The 18,685-nt window shown below is 41.4% G+C and overlaps 1 protein-coding gene and 1 long non-coding RNA gene across 2 annotated transcripts in view; both read right to left on the minus strand.

The window, feature by feature from the left end:
* xylb (xylulokinase homolog (H. influenzae)) overlaps positions 1–18,685 on the minus strand; it is a 294,008-nt gene that overhangs the window by 48,707 nt on the left and 226,616 nt on the right. The gene's annotated exons all lie outside the window — the stretch shown is intronic.
* On the minus strand, positions 2,171–5,363 carry LOC125882148 (uncharacterized). The gene is made up of 3 exons (XR_007448307.1): positions 3,690–5,363; positions 3,308–3,578; positions 2,171–2,989 (listed from the first exon to the last, which is right to left on the minus strand). It is a non-coding gene; the product is annotated as an uncharacterized LOC125882148 (long non-coding RNA).

Here is an 18,685-nt window from a genome sequence, read left to right on the forward strand (position 1 = left end):
CAGTGAATTTGATTGAGGAAGCTCTCAGCAGAACTCCTCCGGCTCCGGCGGCTCAGTCACAGCAGATACCTGCCGCTCCATCATGTACACCTGTCCAAGGTAAGCTAAGTAATTTAATGATAGCCAGGTGTGCTACTAATCAGTGACTCGGGACACAGGTGTGGGTTAAATTAGATGAGAATTTGGAGTTGGGTCGAAGATGTATTTGTATGCGGTAGACTTGTTATGCTTCGTGTGTCATACGTTCATTGTTAATGGTGAGAGCATAAAACTAATTCGCTAATCAGTAAAATAGTGTTAGCTGGCAGCAACATCCCAGGATAATAGTTTTGGCTGTTTTAGCTGACTGGGGACCATTGAGCTGTGACATTTTTCTGTGTTGCAGCCGAGGTAGCAAGACTCTTTGCGCCGTATAATGTTAATGGTGGAGCCAGAAGGATATGACGAGACGACCAGCACAAGTCCAAGTTAGCCGAAGAAGCTACACACACACTGTCTGTTGTTTGGCTGACCACAAGGCAGATAAAGTTCCAAGCGTACTGCTTAAAGCGGACCTTATTACTTAAGGACTTGGAGAGCAAAAAGTGACATTTTCAGGTCAGTATGAAACTAGGAATTTACCAAAACCAAAAAAACTTTGTACGTTACTGTCTGTGGGTCGTGGAAATTATTTGCATTTCTACTCAGCATTTCTTTTTGTAGTCATAAGTATTTCCATATGTTCATATTTGACTCAAACTTTTTACAGGGAATGACAGCGATCACATGGTTATAACAAATAAACTGATGGAAGTGTTTCCGAAGCTCCAAGAAGGGGGAGGCTTTGAATTTCTAAAAATTGTAGGATCTACCCGCAGTCAAAATCTTGCATTGCTTCAGTGTCCCAGCACTGGATACGCCCTTGCCTATCTGAAAGATCCATCAACGATGATTGGACAGGCTACAATCTATATACGTACAATATTTCTCACGCCAGGAAGTGTTGATAGAACAGTAGCATATTTAACAAAACTCCAATTTCAGAAATGTTGACACAGTAGGAAAAATGATCATTAAAAACAAAATGTAAAAAAAAAAAAATCACACTACAGTACATTGAGCACAACAACACACATCTGGTGTTGTGAATTTGCCTTTTGATAATATACTTCAAAAAGGTGATAGTCAAGTGTTCCCCACTGTTAACTTCTTTCATTTACAGTTCTTAAGCATTGGAACACTAAAGACACCAGTTGCTGAAATTTAGAAAGTGGAATTTCCCCATTCATCCATCAGTTATTTCTTAAGCAGAACAGTTATGTCAAGTTTGCATGAAGCACCACATATTCTCAATCACAGGCAAACTGGGACTGTAGACAGGATAACTACCACTCCCTTTAACTTGTAATCCAGGTAGACTGTGACTTGTTGTAAAATGAAGGGACATCCCGGGAAAAGACACATCTGAATAGCGGCATACATTATTCTAAAATGTGTAAATGTATTATAAAGGGTTGATATATTCTGTATTAGAGTTTGAATGGATTTTATAAAGCACTTCATTGTGCTTTTATGAAAATTTTCCCTACTGTGCCAACTTTTGTAAAATTTGGGTTGAGGATTTGGTCTGTAATATGGGTCGGGTCTGTCTCTTAGGTCATTGGGAGGACCATGCGTCAAATTAAACAGTTGAGAAAAGGACTGAAAGATGTGATGGTATGGCCCCTGCTGACATCTAGGCCAGATGTTGTCCCACTTCTTTTCCCCAAAATGGCTGAAATGCAGTTCACACCCCAGGTAAGTCAGTAATTGTTATATCTGTGACTTATCTTGATGAATTTACATGTATTTTCAATGACTGAGCTGGTTATTTTTCCATTTCCCAAGAATGTGTTCCGCATATTTCTTCAACAAAATAAGTTCTCCCTTTTAAAATAATTACACTGATGTGTTAAGATGCTCCTCGAAAAAATCACATGGCCATGTGAGGACAGTGATGATGAAAACTTTGACATAGAGTCCACATGCCTCATCACCAGCTTTCTAAGGATGTTCACTGAAACAGGTATAAACACCTTATCTGGCTAAAGTATTGTTCTCTTTACAAATGCTTCTATGTCTTATGGGTAGATATGATCAATTAAAGTTGAACTAAATGTTGTCTTGAATCCATTTTATGACTTAGCTTCATCAGGTACACTGGCCCAGCTGCTGACATTCTGGGTTGGCTGGGAGATGCTTCCTTTCTGAACTGAAGGTGGAGATTTCTGGGGGAACCCTTCCTACGTCTTCCACATGCTTTGAAACACTGAAGCTGCCAGCTCATTTCAAAACCTACATGGACTTCGAGAAAGCACTTGTCTCTGCCATAAATAGTGCACAGACTGGATTTGGACTTGTTTAAGTATTTTTTCCAGACAGATGGTATTGCATGCACTGTTCAGTATGTCAGGTCAATTGATACAAGTTTGGTGTCTTTGAAAACATTTAAACATACTGTGTAGTAGTTGACAATTGTTTTATTCAAAACATTGTTTCCATTTACTGAAACCAAACAGTTCTGCATCTTCATCTTTCAGTGTTAACAGAACAGCATTCATGTCATTCATTCTGTGGCAAATAATGAGACAGGAAGTAAAGGAGTGTATTTAAGTTTAGGAAGTAGTGGAGCTGTGCATAAAGTCCATTTATGAGATCATAACAGTGATTATGAGCTTTAAGGTAACACAGCTTTTTTTTGAAGGAAAGCAAACTTTTTCCGTTTATGCTTGTTTGCTCTAACATGCTAAATAAAAGCATGGGTTGGACATCAGTCTGCTATGATTCTTGATAAAATTTGCACAGTCTCTACATATGATCTAAGTGCATCAGTTACAGAAACTCCTGGAGCTAGCAAAATGGCAACCTCTTCATCTGAGAGCTCACGGGCCAGCTGAACCTCGGGGACTGACACAGTGCCTCCATGAAGACTGTGAAGTCTGTTCTAGTCGATCCCATAGTCTTCATAAACCTGAATGGAAGACAAGCATGATCAGTCATGTACTTAACTAGTCTGACATGTCATTACACAAGGTATTTAAGATTGTTATTTTTGGTAACCAAGTCGGTGAGAAATTAAATGTTGCCTATTCAGTTTTGTAAAATAGCACAGTTATGCACAGTATGCACCATAGAAACTACAGTTCAGAGGTCTTTGAAAGCTCAGGAGACCTTGAAGAGACTATAACCTATGTTTCATTTAAAGTAGAACATGTAGCACATTATTTTCTCCCATAATTCCTTTGGGGAAATGGTTCAAAACAGTGTTCAAAGTTGATCTTTCTTTAACCTCAGTAGGATCCACCATAGGGCCTTGCTCTCTGTATCTTCTCCAGAGTTGCTGCGGTGACTGATTCCTTTCAGTTCTAAGACCATGAAAGTTCCAAGCTTCTCTGAAAGAGTCGAGGCTTTGCTGAATTAGTGGAAGGAAGAGCCGATGCAGTGCGAAAAGATGGACTTCATTGTCTGGATTCAGTGTTCCCTGATCTTCCAATGAAGTGAAGATCTGATAGAAGAGGTCCAGGGCATGTTCATAAACATCTCTCCACATTCTCTCTATTCTGTGTTTAGGATAAAATTGACATGGTGTTAATTTATGTGACATATGCTAAAGAAGTACATTCAATAGTATGTTTGTTGTGTGAGCCTAATTGCCAAACTTATTTATTTACCGCTGATTGTGGACACTTCTGCCTGTGATGTGCGAATTCCTGTCGGTACCTCTGCTCCTGATCATGAATTCTGCTACATCTGCATTCTCCCCCCCTTTATCAGACCGTACCCTTGATAGCAGCCCATACTGCTCAACAGCAGCAATAAAGCTCTGTAAGACTGTACTAGCTCTATTATTGCCAGCCACAGTCAGGTAGACCATTAAACGACTGAATCCATCCACCCCACCATGGACAACAAATCTCCACCTGTCAGGCAATTGTGAAGACACAAAAAAGCACAACTTTATTGTAAAACAATTCTAATGACATCTATAGAAAGATACATTGTTTATCTGCTAATATCACTGACCTGATGAGCTTATGATTGCCATCTATATGCCATAAAGAGTTTGGGCCAGGAACAGAATACTGCCGTCGTCTTAATACATGCAGCCTTAGACTTCCCTCTGCATCGACTCCGCGTAAAGACTCTTGCAGTCTTGAGACTAAGGGGAGGAAAATAAAATAAATAACGATACACTCACTGGCAACTTCATTAGAAACACCTGTTCAATCTATTTGACCAGTACTGGAACAAAGATACTCACAGAATCACTTATTTTGAGGAAATAGTGGTGTCATAATAAAACAGACAATATAATGACGTGTGTGAAACAGTCAACTATTACACTACAGAACCACCACAGCCTCAAAAATAACCAAAATTCAAGTTTGGGGCTTTTCTTGTAAATTATATTCTTTAAATTAAAAGTTTCACCGCATTTTTATTAGCTTCGTGCTTTTATTTTTACGGAAAGGCACATCCATCAAATTCCGGATCCTGTCTCACTCGCCCTGGTTCTGTTTCCTTACCAAAACGGCCACTAACGGCCCCAGACTACACTTAACGTAATATCATTTCTGAGTGGATGAGACTGGCAATTCATAAACTGAAAACTCGTGAATTTGGTAATAACGTGACCTTAAACCGCTTTGTTTCATGCGCCTCCTGATGGTCCTCTTTGACACCCCGAACATCGCTGCAATTTGACAAGCTGGTAATCCACAAAGAACTTGATGCTCCAGAACTGCACTCGGTATGTCAAACACCAAACGCCCTGGTCCCTGTGTGTGTTGTGCCTGTTGCTCCCTGGTAACGTTACCGGAGAAGCGGTGGAGTACTTCTTCTAAATTTGCAGTCACTCTACGGTCAATATCTTGGTCAGAAAGTGCGGAAGTAACTCCAACAACTTCAGTAAATTCCTCTGCTTTACACGCTACATGTTCTGGGTCAGCATGTTCTACTTCCACATTCTCTGCTAGGTCTAAAATATCTCTCACCAACTCCCTAGAAAGGTCATGGAGGTCCTCCATCATCGTAGCTACCATGTTTTGAAAGACTTCAGACCAAAGCAATGGATTAGACTAGATTAGCGTTTGCCCCGCCGACTGACTTTGATGGGCGAGTTTGACAGATAAAATAAATTCATGAAGCACTGCAACACAGGACCATGAAATACTTAATTAAATAGTGAAATAATTATATATGTTTTTTACATAAAATAAATTGGTATTTTAATGAAATAATGACACATTTAATAACACATTTATGTATTTAATTCCAATTTTAATTAATCAATGACACATTAAAGTAATTATTTAATGGTTTATTTATTTATTTAATTTTGGAACTTTTAGTCCTCCATATTCTTACTGCAGTGGCTAATGCAAAAACATGAATGTCATGAATGCCAGCGTTTGGTTTGTCCGTTCTGAGCCCGTAACAACACTATCATGGTGCACTTAAGGTATTGTGGTGTGTTGGGGCTAAATCGGTGGAATTTCCTTGCATGCTGTGAGACAATATGTTTAAGGCCATAAGCTGAAGAAAACTGTTTAAATGTGTTCTAAATCACTCATGTTACACAATACATGATTAATGTTTATGGATTTCACAATGGTTCTAATGGGTTACAGTTAATGTTGAAGTAAAGCCATTTTGCACCATTCACCCCCTCTAGAGTGTCTTGTCTGTTAGTTTTATTTTTATTTATTTATTTTTATTTTTTGCTTGCATTATTCCAATTTAGCTTTCTTTTAGATTTTAAGTTGTATGGCATTAATACTAGAAGAGAGGGAAACAGCATTTTGATTCTTCTGTATGTCCTGCACATAAAGTGAATTGACAATAAACTTTGAACTTTGAAACTTTGAAAACTCAGAGTGCCTAACATAAAATTGTGCTGAGGTGAAATAAAAAGCACTTCCTGGCTCAGAATTTATCTCTCTGCCTAATTCTGGTAATTGCAAAACCTAAGCTTGCCACAATATATTTTTGTAGTTACATGAAATCTTAAGAAATTGTTGTAAAATGTGTACTCTATGTTTTTATGTTCAAATGACACAGAAATGCTCAAACAGCAACAAAAAAAGTTATGTTAAACTGACATAAAATTTCTGTCAGACAAGGGTCATGTGACACATTTGGCACTCGGCATGTATTTTTCACATCGCGGGGATTTTTCACGGACTTTTACAGGAAACTACAACACTGAAGTGCGCTCGACTATGAAAGCCTGAATGACTGTGAACATTCCTTGCGGAGTCCGCTCCGCTTGTAGTACGCCCGAGTATGCTTGTGTCGAGCGGGTGGAGGCGTTGATCCCCTCCCCCCACCCTCCGCTCTTTCACTAAACAGCCTCCCTCTGTCTTCTCTCACTCAGCCTTGTTCAGCCTCGATCTCGTCAGCATGCTCCACACACGCGCCGTCTCCCCCCCACACCTCGTGATTGCATCATCATTTAAAAAAGACATCGTGAAACAACCCTTCTATCGTCGATGGGCGATCGGATCGCCCATCGGCACAACCCTAATCCTTACGTACTAAAGTTTGTTTTGGAGTTCCGCAAGGTTCTGTGCTCGGATCAATCCTATCTACTCTTTGCTTCCTTTAGGTAACATCATTAGAAACCACTCTGTAAATTTCCATTGTTATGCGGATGATACTCAGTTGTATTTATCTATGAAGCCAGAAGAAAGTAATCAATTAACTAAACTCCATAACTGCCTTAAAGACATAAAAACTTGGATGAGCACCAATTTCCTGATGTTAAATTCAGACAAAACTTAAGTTATTGTTCTTGGCCCCAAACAACTCAGAGACTCCTTATCTGATGACATAGTTTCTCTAGATGGCATTGCTCTGGCCTCTAGCACTACCATAAGAAACCTCAGAGTAACATTTGATCAAGATTTGTCTTTTAATTCTCATTTAAAACAAACCTCATGGACTGCATTTTTTCATCTCCATAATATTGCGAAAATTAGGCCTATCCTGACCTGAAAAGATGCAGAAAAATTGGTCCACGGTTTTGTTACCTCAAGGCTGGATTACTGTAACTCTATATTATCAGGTAGCTCTGGTAAGTCCTTAAAAACTCTCCAGCTAATTCAGAATGCAGCAGCACGTGTACTAACAGGAACTAAAAAACGAGATCATATTTCTCCTGTTTTAGCTTCTCTGCACTGGCTCCCTGTAAAATCCAGAATTGAATTTAAAATCCTACTGTTAACTTATAAAGCTCTAAATGGTCAAGCTCCGTCATATCTTAGAGAGCTCATAGTGCCTTATTATCCCACCAGAACACTGTGTTCTGAGAACGCAGGGTTACTCGTGGTCCCTAAAGTCTCCAAAAGTAGATCAGGAGCCAGAGCCTTCAGCTATCAGGCTCCTCTCCTGTGGAATCATCTTCCTGTTACAGTCTGGGAGGCAGACACCGTCTCCACATTTAAGACTAGACTGAAGACTTTCCTCTTTGATAAAGCCTATAGTTAGTTGTCCTGTACCAGCCCCTAGTTAGGCTGACTTAGGCCTAGTCTGTCGGAGGACCCCCCTATAATACACCGGGCAGGGAGAGTATCCTATCACTGCATCTTGCTAACTCGGCTTCTTCTCCGGAGCCTTTGTGCTCCACTGTCTCTCAGGTTAACTCATATCGCAGCGGTGCCTGGATAGCGTGACGTGTGTGGTTGTGCTGCTGCCGTGGTCCTGCCAGATGCCCCCTGCTGCTGCTGCTGCCATCATTAGTCATTAGTCATACTTCTACTGTTATTATACACATATGATTATTATCACACATGTATACTGCCAGATACTAATATATATTTTCAACATATTGTACCACAGTAGCCAGAACTATAACGATAATATTATTACTTTCATTAATGTTGTTGTAAGCTACTGTCACTACCATCTGTCCTGCATCTCTCTCTCTCTCTCTCTCTCTCTCTCTCTCTCTCTCTCATTGTGTCATACGGATTACTGTTAATTTATTATGCTGATCTGTTCTATACAACATCTATTGCACGTCTGTCCATCCTGGAAGAGGGATCCCTCCTCAGTTGCTCTTCCTGAGGTTTCTACCGTGGGTTTTTTTTTCCCCGTTAAAGAGTTTTTTTGGGGGAGTTTTTCCTTATCCGCTGTGAAGGTCCAAAGGACAGAGGGATGTTGTATGCTGTAAAGCCCTGTGAGGCAAATTGTGATTTGTGATATGTATTGCACGTCTGTCCATCCTGAAAGAGGGATTCCTCATCAGTTGCTCTTCCTGAGGTTTCTACTGTTTTTTTCCCCCGTTATGTTGCGAGGCGGCTTTGGATTCTGGACCAACTGAGGCAGGGACAAACACAGGTATGAAGTTTGAGGGTATTTAATGAAAAAGGTAGGCAAAAGACACAGGTGGTGGCGACAGGAGACAGGCCGGCTTGGGAGCTGGGACGGCATCTGAGCTTGCAAAAATATCCAGTTTCACACAGGAAAAAAGCGCTGGAGAGCAGAGGCACTGGTGGCTGACGTAGGCACCGAGGCACACACTGAAAAAACACAAAAGAAACAGAGCTGAGAGAGCTGAGAAGTTTCAAACAGCAAAACTCTTCAAAAATCACTGGAGAACAAACTGCAAAAACCGCGTGACACTACTGAACAGGACGGAATTATCTGGCACAGGAGTGGAGTCATGACCAGGCTTATGTGGAGGGTTGATTAGTGGAGATTGCAGCCAGGTGTGCCTCGTCTGCCGAATCTCAGGGAGAGAGAGGAAAATCAGCCACGCCTCCTGCCACACACACACACACACACTGCAGGGAGAGTAAAACAGAATGGGGAGGGGAAGGAGAGAGACAGAAAAAAACCCCCAAACAAACCTAACACAAATCACAACACGTTAAAGGGGGTTTTTTGGGGAGTTTTTCCTTATCCGCTGTGAGGGTCCTAAGGACAGAGGGATGTTGTATGCTGTAAAGCCCTGTGAGGCAAATTGTGATTTGTGATATTGGGCTTTATAAATAAAATTGATTGATTGATGTCGTACAGAACAGATCAACATGATAAATTAACAGTAATCCGTATGTCACAATGAGACAGAAAGAGAGACAGAGACAGAGAGAGAGAGATGCAGGACAGACGGTAATGACAGTAGCTTACAACAACATTAATGAAAGTAATATTATAATTATAATTCTGGCTGTTGTGGTACATTATGTTTAAAGTATATATTAATATCTGATAGTGTACATAAGTGACAATAATCGTGTGTATAATAACAGCAGAAGTATGAATAATGATAACAGCAGCAGCAGGAGGCATCTGGTAATTATATGTGCATAAATCTCTAACATGCTAACTTAGTTGGCTCTTTTCAAACAAAAAGATCATTTTGTTTTTAATGTAAAATATCCTCTACAAAACAATGTCCCATGAATGCTGAAAAATGCTCCTAAATTTTGCAAGGGCAAAACAGCTCCCTGGGGTGCCTTGAATCACTTGATGACGTTTTTGTTGGGCTTCAACAGAAGCTGGTTTTCAAAGTTTTTGATCCCCAGTCTTGCTCTTCTGCTTGTGAAGATCAGCCCGGCACAACTGAACAATTGCACACAAGCTGCAGATGCTGGTAGTGCAGTGTTTGTCTTGATAGAGAGTTTCTTGAGCGCAGGAAAGGAGTGTAGAAGATCCATATTTCTCTGAGGAGCATGCCAGGTAGCCATCCAGTTCATCTGCGTTTTTGGGCTTCATGGTCGAAAAGAAGTCTTCATCAGAGGCAGAGCTGGTATCCATGGTAACTTCACCTTCTTCCACCTCAGTGTGATCTCTGATGTAGACCATCCCTGTAAAACAGTCAAGAATATATTTACTATTACATATTAATGTGGGGCCTGGAAGAACCAGTGGGATGTCAAATTATTGTCACTGGGCCAAAACAGTTTTTTTTGAGTATTCTGATTCAGAAGAGCATCTTTAGAAACTTTTTTTTCTAACTTTGTACTTTTAGACACATGAAGAATTTAACTGGATCTGAGAAAGATATTGCTATCATTAAAAAATATATTAGAAGAGTGTTCCTAGTTTTCAGAAATATAAAAAACACCACACATTTTAAAACATCTTACAATCATAATTTGATACACTGCCAGAATACTTATCCAGCTGTATGATGTTTTCGTTGTGTGTTCACTAGGTTTTGAACTTCAGCAGCAGGATGGCTGCAGCAATGAGCTCGGGGTCCTTCTTCATTTCCCCAAATCGCTTGTTGAGGCCATGTTAGAGAGACTGTAGTAGTGGGAGGCACACTTTGACTTAAGTCTCCAACTTTGTCAACTTGTCCTCCAGAAGACAGATGGTGGGGAGAAGCCAACTGTGGTGGCCTAAACTGCCACTACCTCGAGTTAGTATTTCTTTGTGTTTTAACACCAATTTTGTTTCAGTTTAGAAAAATCACATTGCACATTTTTTGTTGAAATAAAATCACTTATTGTATTTATGGCAGTTGTTTCTAATTTGGGTGCACACAATTTAGTTAACAAGCTGTCACATGGTTTAATTTTCTACATCATGATTTAATTTGCATTTATGGTTTAATTTCAAAGTAATCCTTACCCTTGTTTGTCTTTTGTTTGTTTGAGCTCTCCTAGCAAAAGGCTGTCGGTTACTTCAAGATGGCTTTTTAAGCCCTGGCCACAGGAAGTGGGAGAGACCATCCAGGGGGAAGGAAGGAAGGAGAAGCTTGGACTTTTAATTCATCAAGTTTTTGTCTGTGTTTTTTTTCAGTTAGTAAAGACAATTTAGTTTTTTTGTAAATAGTTTGTTTTGATAATTTGATTGTGGGTTTCTGAGTTTGTTAGATGTTTAGTTTGAAGTCACCTTAGTTTCCCCCTTGTTTATGTTGGACTAGTCCTTTGTCTATTTAAACCCCCAGCATGTCTCACTCTGGTTAGGTCTGTTTGATTATGTTTGTTAGGTGGTAGATTTAGGTTTTTTTTTTTGCTTAGTTGACCTCTTTTAGTGTGGGCCCAGGTTTGGTTTATTTTCTATCAAATTAAGTTGAATATTTTGTTATTGATTTATTCTTTGCAAGTTTAATTAAAAGGAGTAAGATCTTTTCCACACCTTTGTCCCATGCCTGATTGCTTGGTCCTTCACACCAACCCATGCGAGAGTTTGTTTCTGCCTGGAGAATGTTGAGAGCTGCTACCTAAAATTTAAGAAATGAGTAGAGCAGAGCAGAGACAAAAGTGTAAAAATGTATTCATGTTACAGCCAAGAATATAAATTCTTGGCTGTAACATGAATGCATTTTTACACTTTTGTACCTTTTCAGGTACTCATATTAGGAAAGACTACAAAACATAAAACACGTCTATCAATTAATATAATGATAAGAAGTAACAGAAATAAATGAACAAAAGTGGTGTGTGTGTGTGTGTGTGTGTGTGTGTGTGTGTGTACGTACGTACGTACGTACGTACGTACTCAATACATATAATGATACTAATGATAGTAATCATATGATATAATGATTACTGTGTGCTCCCCAGAGACCCTAAAAGCTTTGAGGAAATTGGATCCACTGTCAGTTGTTGTCTTGACAACCTTGTCATGGATTTGGTATTCAGAGTGGATGTCTTCCAAAGGAGCAGCTAGGACTTCAAATGTATGTGACCCCTCAGAGGTCTGCACGAAAGAGCAGCAGAGTGTCTTTGGAGACTGTCTTCATCAATCCAGTGGCATGTGACTCCTAGGAAGCTTCGCTGCTGTGCAGTCCAGCAGTCAGTGGTGGTTGCCACAAACTTGACAGCACTCAACTCCTTCTTCACTGACGATTTCATGGCCTCAGCTGCTGCATCTATCTTGGCTCGTAGAGTTTTTCTGGTCATCAATGAGCTTTTTGGATTGAGTGTTGCCACGAGCTCTTTGAAAGCAGGTATCTCAACAATTGAAAACGGAAGTAAACCATCACACACAATGTCAATAATGAGCTGATCAACTTTCACCTGGGAGACTTGGCAGAGTCTGGGCACACCAGTCAGTTTGGTTTGGACAGTTGTGCTTTGATGTTTGTCCTTGACAGAGGATTTGGTCACAGACTCTTTATACATCCTTAGCTTGTCTGGATGTTTCCTCTATAAGGCAGTAGCCCAGATCCTTATGTATTTATTTAACCATATCAGTATGAGGTGGGCTCTTTACACATTAGTTTGATCTATAGATAGGCAAATAAGCTATTTGGACCTTTCTTATCCCCTTAAGTCTGCCTAACTCTAGTATTTACAGACATGATTAAAGTAACTTGTTACAGCCCCAAAAGTGGATACAAATACAAAACAATTAATTAAAACTCAGATTTTCTGTTCTGTAGTATAACTTCCTATACCAAGACGTCAACTAGAGAATGAAAACTTTTCTCCATTCACATTTTCATTTGGGTTTACCCATTTTCATTTGGATTATGGATTGGTTCTTGACATGTAGGCTATCCTACAGTAACGTTACTGTTGATTTGCTTAACAGTAATGCTTACAGCATGTGTTAACAGGTTAGACAAAAGGCATCAAGGGTTAAGGGTACAATAAACTTAGTGATATTTTGATAAGATAACCGTTAACGTTACCCACTAAGTTGCCACACATCTAACGTTAAATCTTCCATGATACCTAATCCATAATCAACACAGTGAGCCATAGCTGTATGTTATCTTTTAACCATAACACAAAACAGACGGGAAGCAATGATTACTAACGTTACTGCAATTATGAAAGTAAGTTAACAGTTAATGTTAACGTTGAACGTACCTTTGCCTACATTAGCTTAACTGCTTCCTAAAACACACCAATTTATAAGCCCAACAGACCACAAGCTACAAGGTAAATTAACGTCATTATCATAATATCAAAGATTAACATTACAGGTGCAATATGAACTTATCAAGCGTTAGCTAGATATATTTTCACCTATAAAGCAGGCTATGTGCTGACTTAGTTCAATATGCTTGCAGAGATTCGACAATGAGTTTTTGAAAGCAAGGATCTCCTGGTTTTTTGGCAGTCACAGGAGGCACTTCATCGAGTAACTGTTCTTTTTCATAGATTTTGGCATAAAAAATGTGGCGAGATGTGGCCAGGGATGGTCGATGGCAGCTCCCACTCTTCGTTTCGACCTGGCTCCAACATGATGTTGGCATCATGCCATTTGCAGTAGAGATGTGCCTCGCGCGCCACCTAATGTTCAACTTAAATCCTTGCATTTAGAGCAGACTAGTTGTAACGAAGGTAAATGGCAAATGTAGTGAAGTAAAAAGTAGATTACTGGCTCAAATATACTTGAGTAAGAGTAGAAGTACAGTTTTAAAAAAAAAACTTAAAAAGTACTCGTTCCTCAAAAAAACTACTTTTTTACTCACGTGCGTTACTTGTAACGTGTTACTACCCACCCCTGTACTGTACTAAACTACAAGTTTTGAGTAGCCTAGAAATCCAGTCTCAAATCTAGAAAGATTTTGAGTCTGGCCCTCACCGATACACCCTTCCTACCCAGGGGGCGGCACTAACTGAGGCATTTCAAATGCCGCTGCAGGCAATTGGATAGCACAATAGCCAATCAGAGCAAAAACACAAGGTGATATATTCATTGCACTAAGCCTCATTGGTTTGCCGAACAGGGGGGCCTAACTGATATATTATGCTTTTGCTGTATCCCATCAGCAAAACAGCAAAAACGTCCTTCCTGGAAACGAAGGCTTCTAGGGCAGTCTTCTGTTCTTCTCTCAAGAAAAGATAAGTGTAGTTGGCTTAGCGTTTCTTCCAAAGCTAAACTGAATGGACGTGGTCCTTTGGCAGCTGCCATATTGGCTGTTTACTTTTCGACTCCTATGGCGCAGCGCTGTCGTCATCATGTTACGCCCGCCCAGAGCCTGCCTCTGTCAGATAGACTGATCTGATTGGTCCGATTGGTGATTCAGCGGGCTCTGCTCGTCGGGGCCAGATTCTTGTGCAGTGCAAATTCGAATTTGCTAGGGATGGGGCATCTGGATTTCCAGGTTAAGTTTTGAGTGCAAGCATTTCAAAAAAATTATGAGTGAGCACACTGGAGTTTACATTGCAGACAAGGACCTGCTCCCTATGTAGCTATAAGCGTGATTGTAAGGTAACAAAAAACAACGATTATTTTCAGGTGATTATACACCAAAGAAAACATACTGATTATATTCCATTTCTGACAGTAGACACTGGACCTTTAAAAGAAAACTTAGGTATTTTTCAACCTTGACCCAATTTTTCATGTTTTTGTGTCTGAGAGACTGATGGAGACAATCTTTGAAATGGGTCCAGTATTGAGAGACCAGTAGCAGTGACAGGCTTCAATCTAATCCCTACTGTCAATTGTGCACTGTTTTTGCCAGTGACAGGCCCAGATTTTTATTATATGAGACAAAATTTTTCCTAGAATGAGACTTTTTTCCTGTAGGGATCTTTCTATATTGTTGCCAGAGTAACAGTCTAAGCGTGTCAGTAGCAAAAGCCAACACTTTTAGTGGATGTACGTTGGCGGTGCTCAATTGCCTGTGGGAGTTACATTGTGACTGTTTCGCTATTGATGCTGCGGCTGCAGCACTCTCACTTAATACTGGACCGATATTAAAATTGTTGTCTCTGTTGGTCACTTAGAAAGCTTTTAGGCAGAATGAGACCGATAGCATCTAGGGCTAGGCGATAAATCGATTTTATCGATTAATTCGAATTTGCAGTTTAGGCCAATTTGTTTTAATGAAAATCGAGTTTCTAGAAAAAGGGAACAAAGGGAACGAGTTCTTCAGCGCTTTTGTGTGCACATCTGTGTCTGTGTGTGCGTGTGTGTGTGTGTGTGTGAGTGTGTGTGTGTGTGTGTGTGTGTGTGTGTGTGTGTGCTCACCTGTGTCTGTGTGTGTGTGTGTGTGTGTGTGTGTGTGCGTGCGTGTGTGTGCCCATCAGTGCCGAAGTCCACCGTGCGCAACACAGAGAGCAGAGGAGGATTTTAGACGCGCACCGTGTAGGGACAGAAATGACATGCCGTTGTGTAAATAAGATGAATAAGTGTTAACAACGCCAAGCTGGCAGACCCCCGAACCGTAGTAAAGGGACCTCCGAAGACCATTAGCTCCTTTAGCTTGTGCTAGCTCGTTGTGGCAACAACACATAAACAATGGGACTTAGTCTGCGTTAAAGAACGGCACTTTATTTTCAGCACTGCAGGGATGATGCACGGCCTCTGTCATCAGTGTCTGACTTTTACATAGGAGGGAAATAACTCAAAAACAGCATGCAGAATTGTGTAGGCTTCTTCACTGTGGCTGCTCAATGGCAGGGAGGGTGGTGGATGGGTCCAGCAAACCCCAGACTACCCAGGAACCAAGCTGTTTGCTTCTAGTTTGAATGTAGAGCCAAACCATGATGTTTTTGTCTAAACCTGACCACATGCTGTTGCTGATATCCCAGCATTGGTTGCGGCATCCCAAAACATCAAACGTAAATGGAGGAGGATACCTAGCGTGTAGTATGTAGACATGAAAGACCACTGACAAAGCGGCAATACGTGACGACTTGGGATGAGAACGTGCTGATAATACTAACACAGCAGGAGAACCTTTCAGGGGGTTTGTGGGGATACACATGGCATTTGAGGACAAATGGTAACCCCCGCCCACTCTCTCTCACACACACACACACACACACACACACACACGTACACACACACACACGGCAGCAGCAGCTCTCTTGGGTGTGTCATCTAAGGACAGCTCAGAGCCCCCCTTTTCCTCCTCCGCACCGCTGTAAATGCTATAGGCCGAACACACACACACACACACATGCAGACACACATGCGTGTGACTGAGTCTCTGCAGTGCCCGTCTCCTCGTGTGAACCCATTCTCTTCTGCCGCATTTCACACACACACAGCAAAGCCCCTCTCAATCGAACTCAATCTCCCATGGCTGAGGCATTAGTCACCGGGGAGAAAATGATGTACACGTGATCACACACACACACACACACACACACACACACACACACACACACACAGAGCAGCCAACCTTTATCAACTTCAGGTCTATAATTTGATGACATCACTGGGTATAATGACAGAAGTATAGGAGAGGGAGTCAGAGAGAGGGATTGTGAAGGATCAGAACAGAGAAGACACATGGAGAGAGGCAAGAGGAGGCGATAAAGAGAGAAAAAATAGTGAGAGAGGGACAAGACAGAGGGAAGATGTGAAAAGGGAAGTTTCATTCAAATTTGAACTGAACTATCAGTAGGGTTCCCACCACAGACTGTAATAGTAATGGACATAGCTACCATGAGGTCACTAATAGGTTCTTGGACTCCTGTTTTGAAGCCTCAAGTTCGGCATTTCGGCCATCACCATCTTGGTTTTTTAAAGCCAGTGGTGACTATATTTGGGCAAGAGGGTGGAGCTGTGGAAGAGCGAGGGGTATCTGACTTAGAGGGTGACAGGGGAGTTGATTTTCAGTCCTTGTTATAAAAATTATGATTACACTGTGTGTGTGTGTGCTACTATTTTACACAAGTCATGATGAATTGTTCCTATTTTGTACTGCAACACCAGCAGACTCATCAGCTAAGGTTAAAGGAAGTTTAGCACTATATCTCTGTCTGGCAGGGGGTTTAGAGAAACGCCTGAACTCCAACACCCACTTATGCTGTATAAAAACTTGCAGTAGATGCTCCTCAGGGAGCCTTTTTTCTGTAACCTCATCTTGTGTGTTGCACTGTGAAACGCTCCTTCTTGTACAAGAAAATAAATTCTGTTAAACTTTGATATTTCGGCTCCGGTCTCTGTTGTTTTAAGGGTCATTACAAAGTAATTCTTTTGACATTTTGGCGCCCGAACAGGGACCCCAATAACTGCTCTCCTCAAAAGGCAACAGACCTGTTAAAGGCCTTGCAAGAACACACCCAAAGACCTCCACCATGGAGTTCTTAAAACCCCGTTTTGGCAGAGAGGACCAGGACCGGCTGGGAGAGGAGACAGTGACGGGGTCGACCAAAGAGAGAGACGGACCGAAGGACCCAGTTAAAGGGTAGGCTTTGATTAATTTTAATCATTTAAGAGTTAAACCTAAGTCAGGGACTTAGAAGCTAATGTCTTTGGAAGGACAATTGGAAAAACTAATCCCTCAGGCCTGAGTTAACAAAAAGACGTCAAGAGAAGTCTGGAACTTCGCAGGATAGTGTTATTTGTAAGTCAGGGACTTGATAAATAATACTGGGGAGTCTGGGACTCCGATAAAATCATAACTTATTATTTGTGTGTTTGTTTTGTGTGATTGTTTTAAAGTTTTGTTAAATGTGGTAGTTATTAACAGTGTCTCTGTGAAATGAACAGTGGCTCAGTGAAATAAAAACCACACAAGGGTACCCTCACGGTGTCAACAAATTGTCTGGGGACTGGAAATGTAACAGTGTAAATGAAAAGTCCATATATTTCACTGAACAGACCAGTTGCTCGGGTGAACTCCATACAAATTGGTTGGCTGTTAAAGGGAGAATAAGAAAACTGAATAAATTAAATAGCCTTACTATACTAATCCTATTATAATACACTACATATAAATATAAGAATAATAAACTTTGACGTACAATGGGTAACTGTTGTAGTTGTAAGAAACCACAAGTAGAGTAATATGGTGGAGGCGCCAAACGCATGAAAATGTTACATCCTGGTAATGTTAAATATCTCAAGATATGGCAAAAAGGTATGACTTTGCAGGGAAACTAGATGTAGACGCTTGTGAAGATTTAGTGAAGGCAATTTCAGAAAGTAAACAGGGAAAGTTAAAAGAAGAGGGCCTACTACAGGCCAAATCATGGCTGGTAGAGGCAAGAGCCAGACAAGCTGGCATTGAGAGAAGAAAAAGGGAAAAAGAAGAAAGGGTCGCTAGGTGACAAGAAGACGTAGATAGCTCTCTGCACACTGCTGCTGGTGATTGTGCAACGCCTGGCTCTGGAAAAGCCGCTGGCCCCTCTCCGCCTGCGGCTACTGGTGCTTCGCCCTTGGGCTCAGGTGGCTCCACATCTGGGGTAATGTCAGCTAGTCCTACACCTACGGCTGATGACGTCCCCACGCCCTCCCGCTCCGACGGCCCCGCAGTCCCCGGTGCCTTGGCAGTTGCTGGGGTGCCGTCTCCCCGCTCCAGCTGCCCTGCCTCTGGGATCATCGTGGCTGGCTCCACACTGGCAGCTGGCGGTGTACCCGCAACTCGCTGCTACGCTCAAGGCTTCAACTTCGCTGACAATTTTAATCTTTTCTGGAACCGTCCCTCTTTCTTCAAACACGATGGTATTCACCCTACCTCCCTGGGAAGCCGCACACTGGCAGCCAATATTCAGCATGCTGTACATCACGCACGTGCATGACTATTTACATCACACGCCCCCTCCACTTTACAAGAAAACCAGTCTCACAGTCCATCTCCATGCCTATACAGACCACCTTTCCTTTCAAACTACAAAGACGCCCTCACTGCCGCCCAGTCCAACTACTACTCACAACTCATTCACTCTGGCTCCAATAACCCCAAGACTCTCTTTTCCACCGTCAATAAACTCCTCAAACCCTGCGACAACACCCTCTCCTCCATCACAACTGACACATGCAACTCCTTCCTGGCATTTTTTTAATCAAAGAT

This window comes from Epinephelus fuscoguttatus, linkage group LG21 (genome assembly GCF_011397635.1).
Source record: "Epinephelus fuscoguttatus linkage group LG21, E.fuscoguttatus.final_Chr_v1".
Taxonomy (NCBI): Eukaryota; Metazoa; Chordata; class Actinopteri; order Perciformes; family Serranidae; genus Epinephelus; species Epinephelus fuscoguttatus.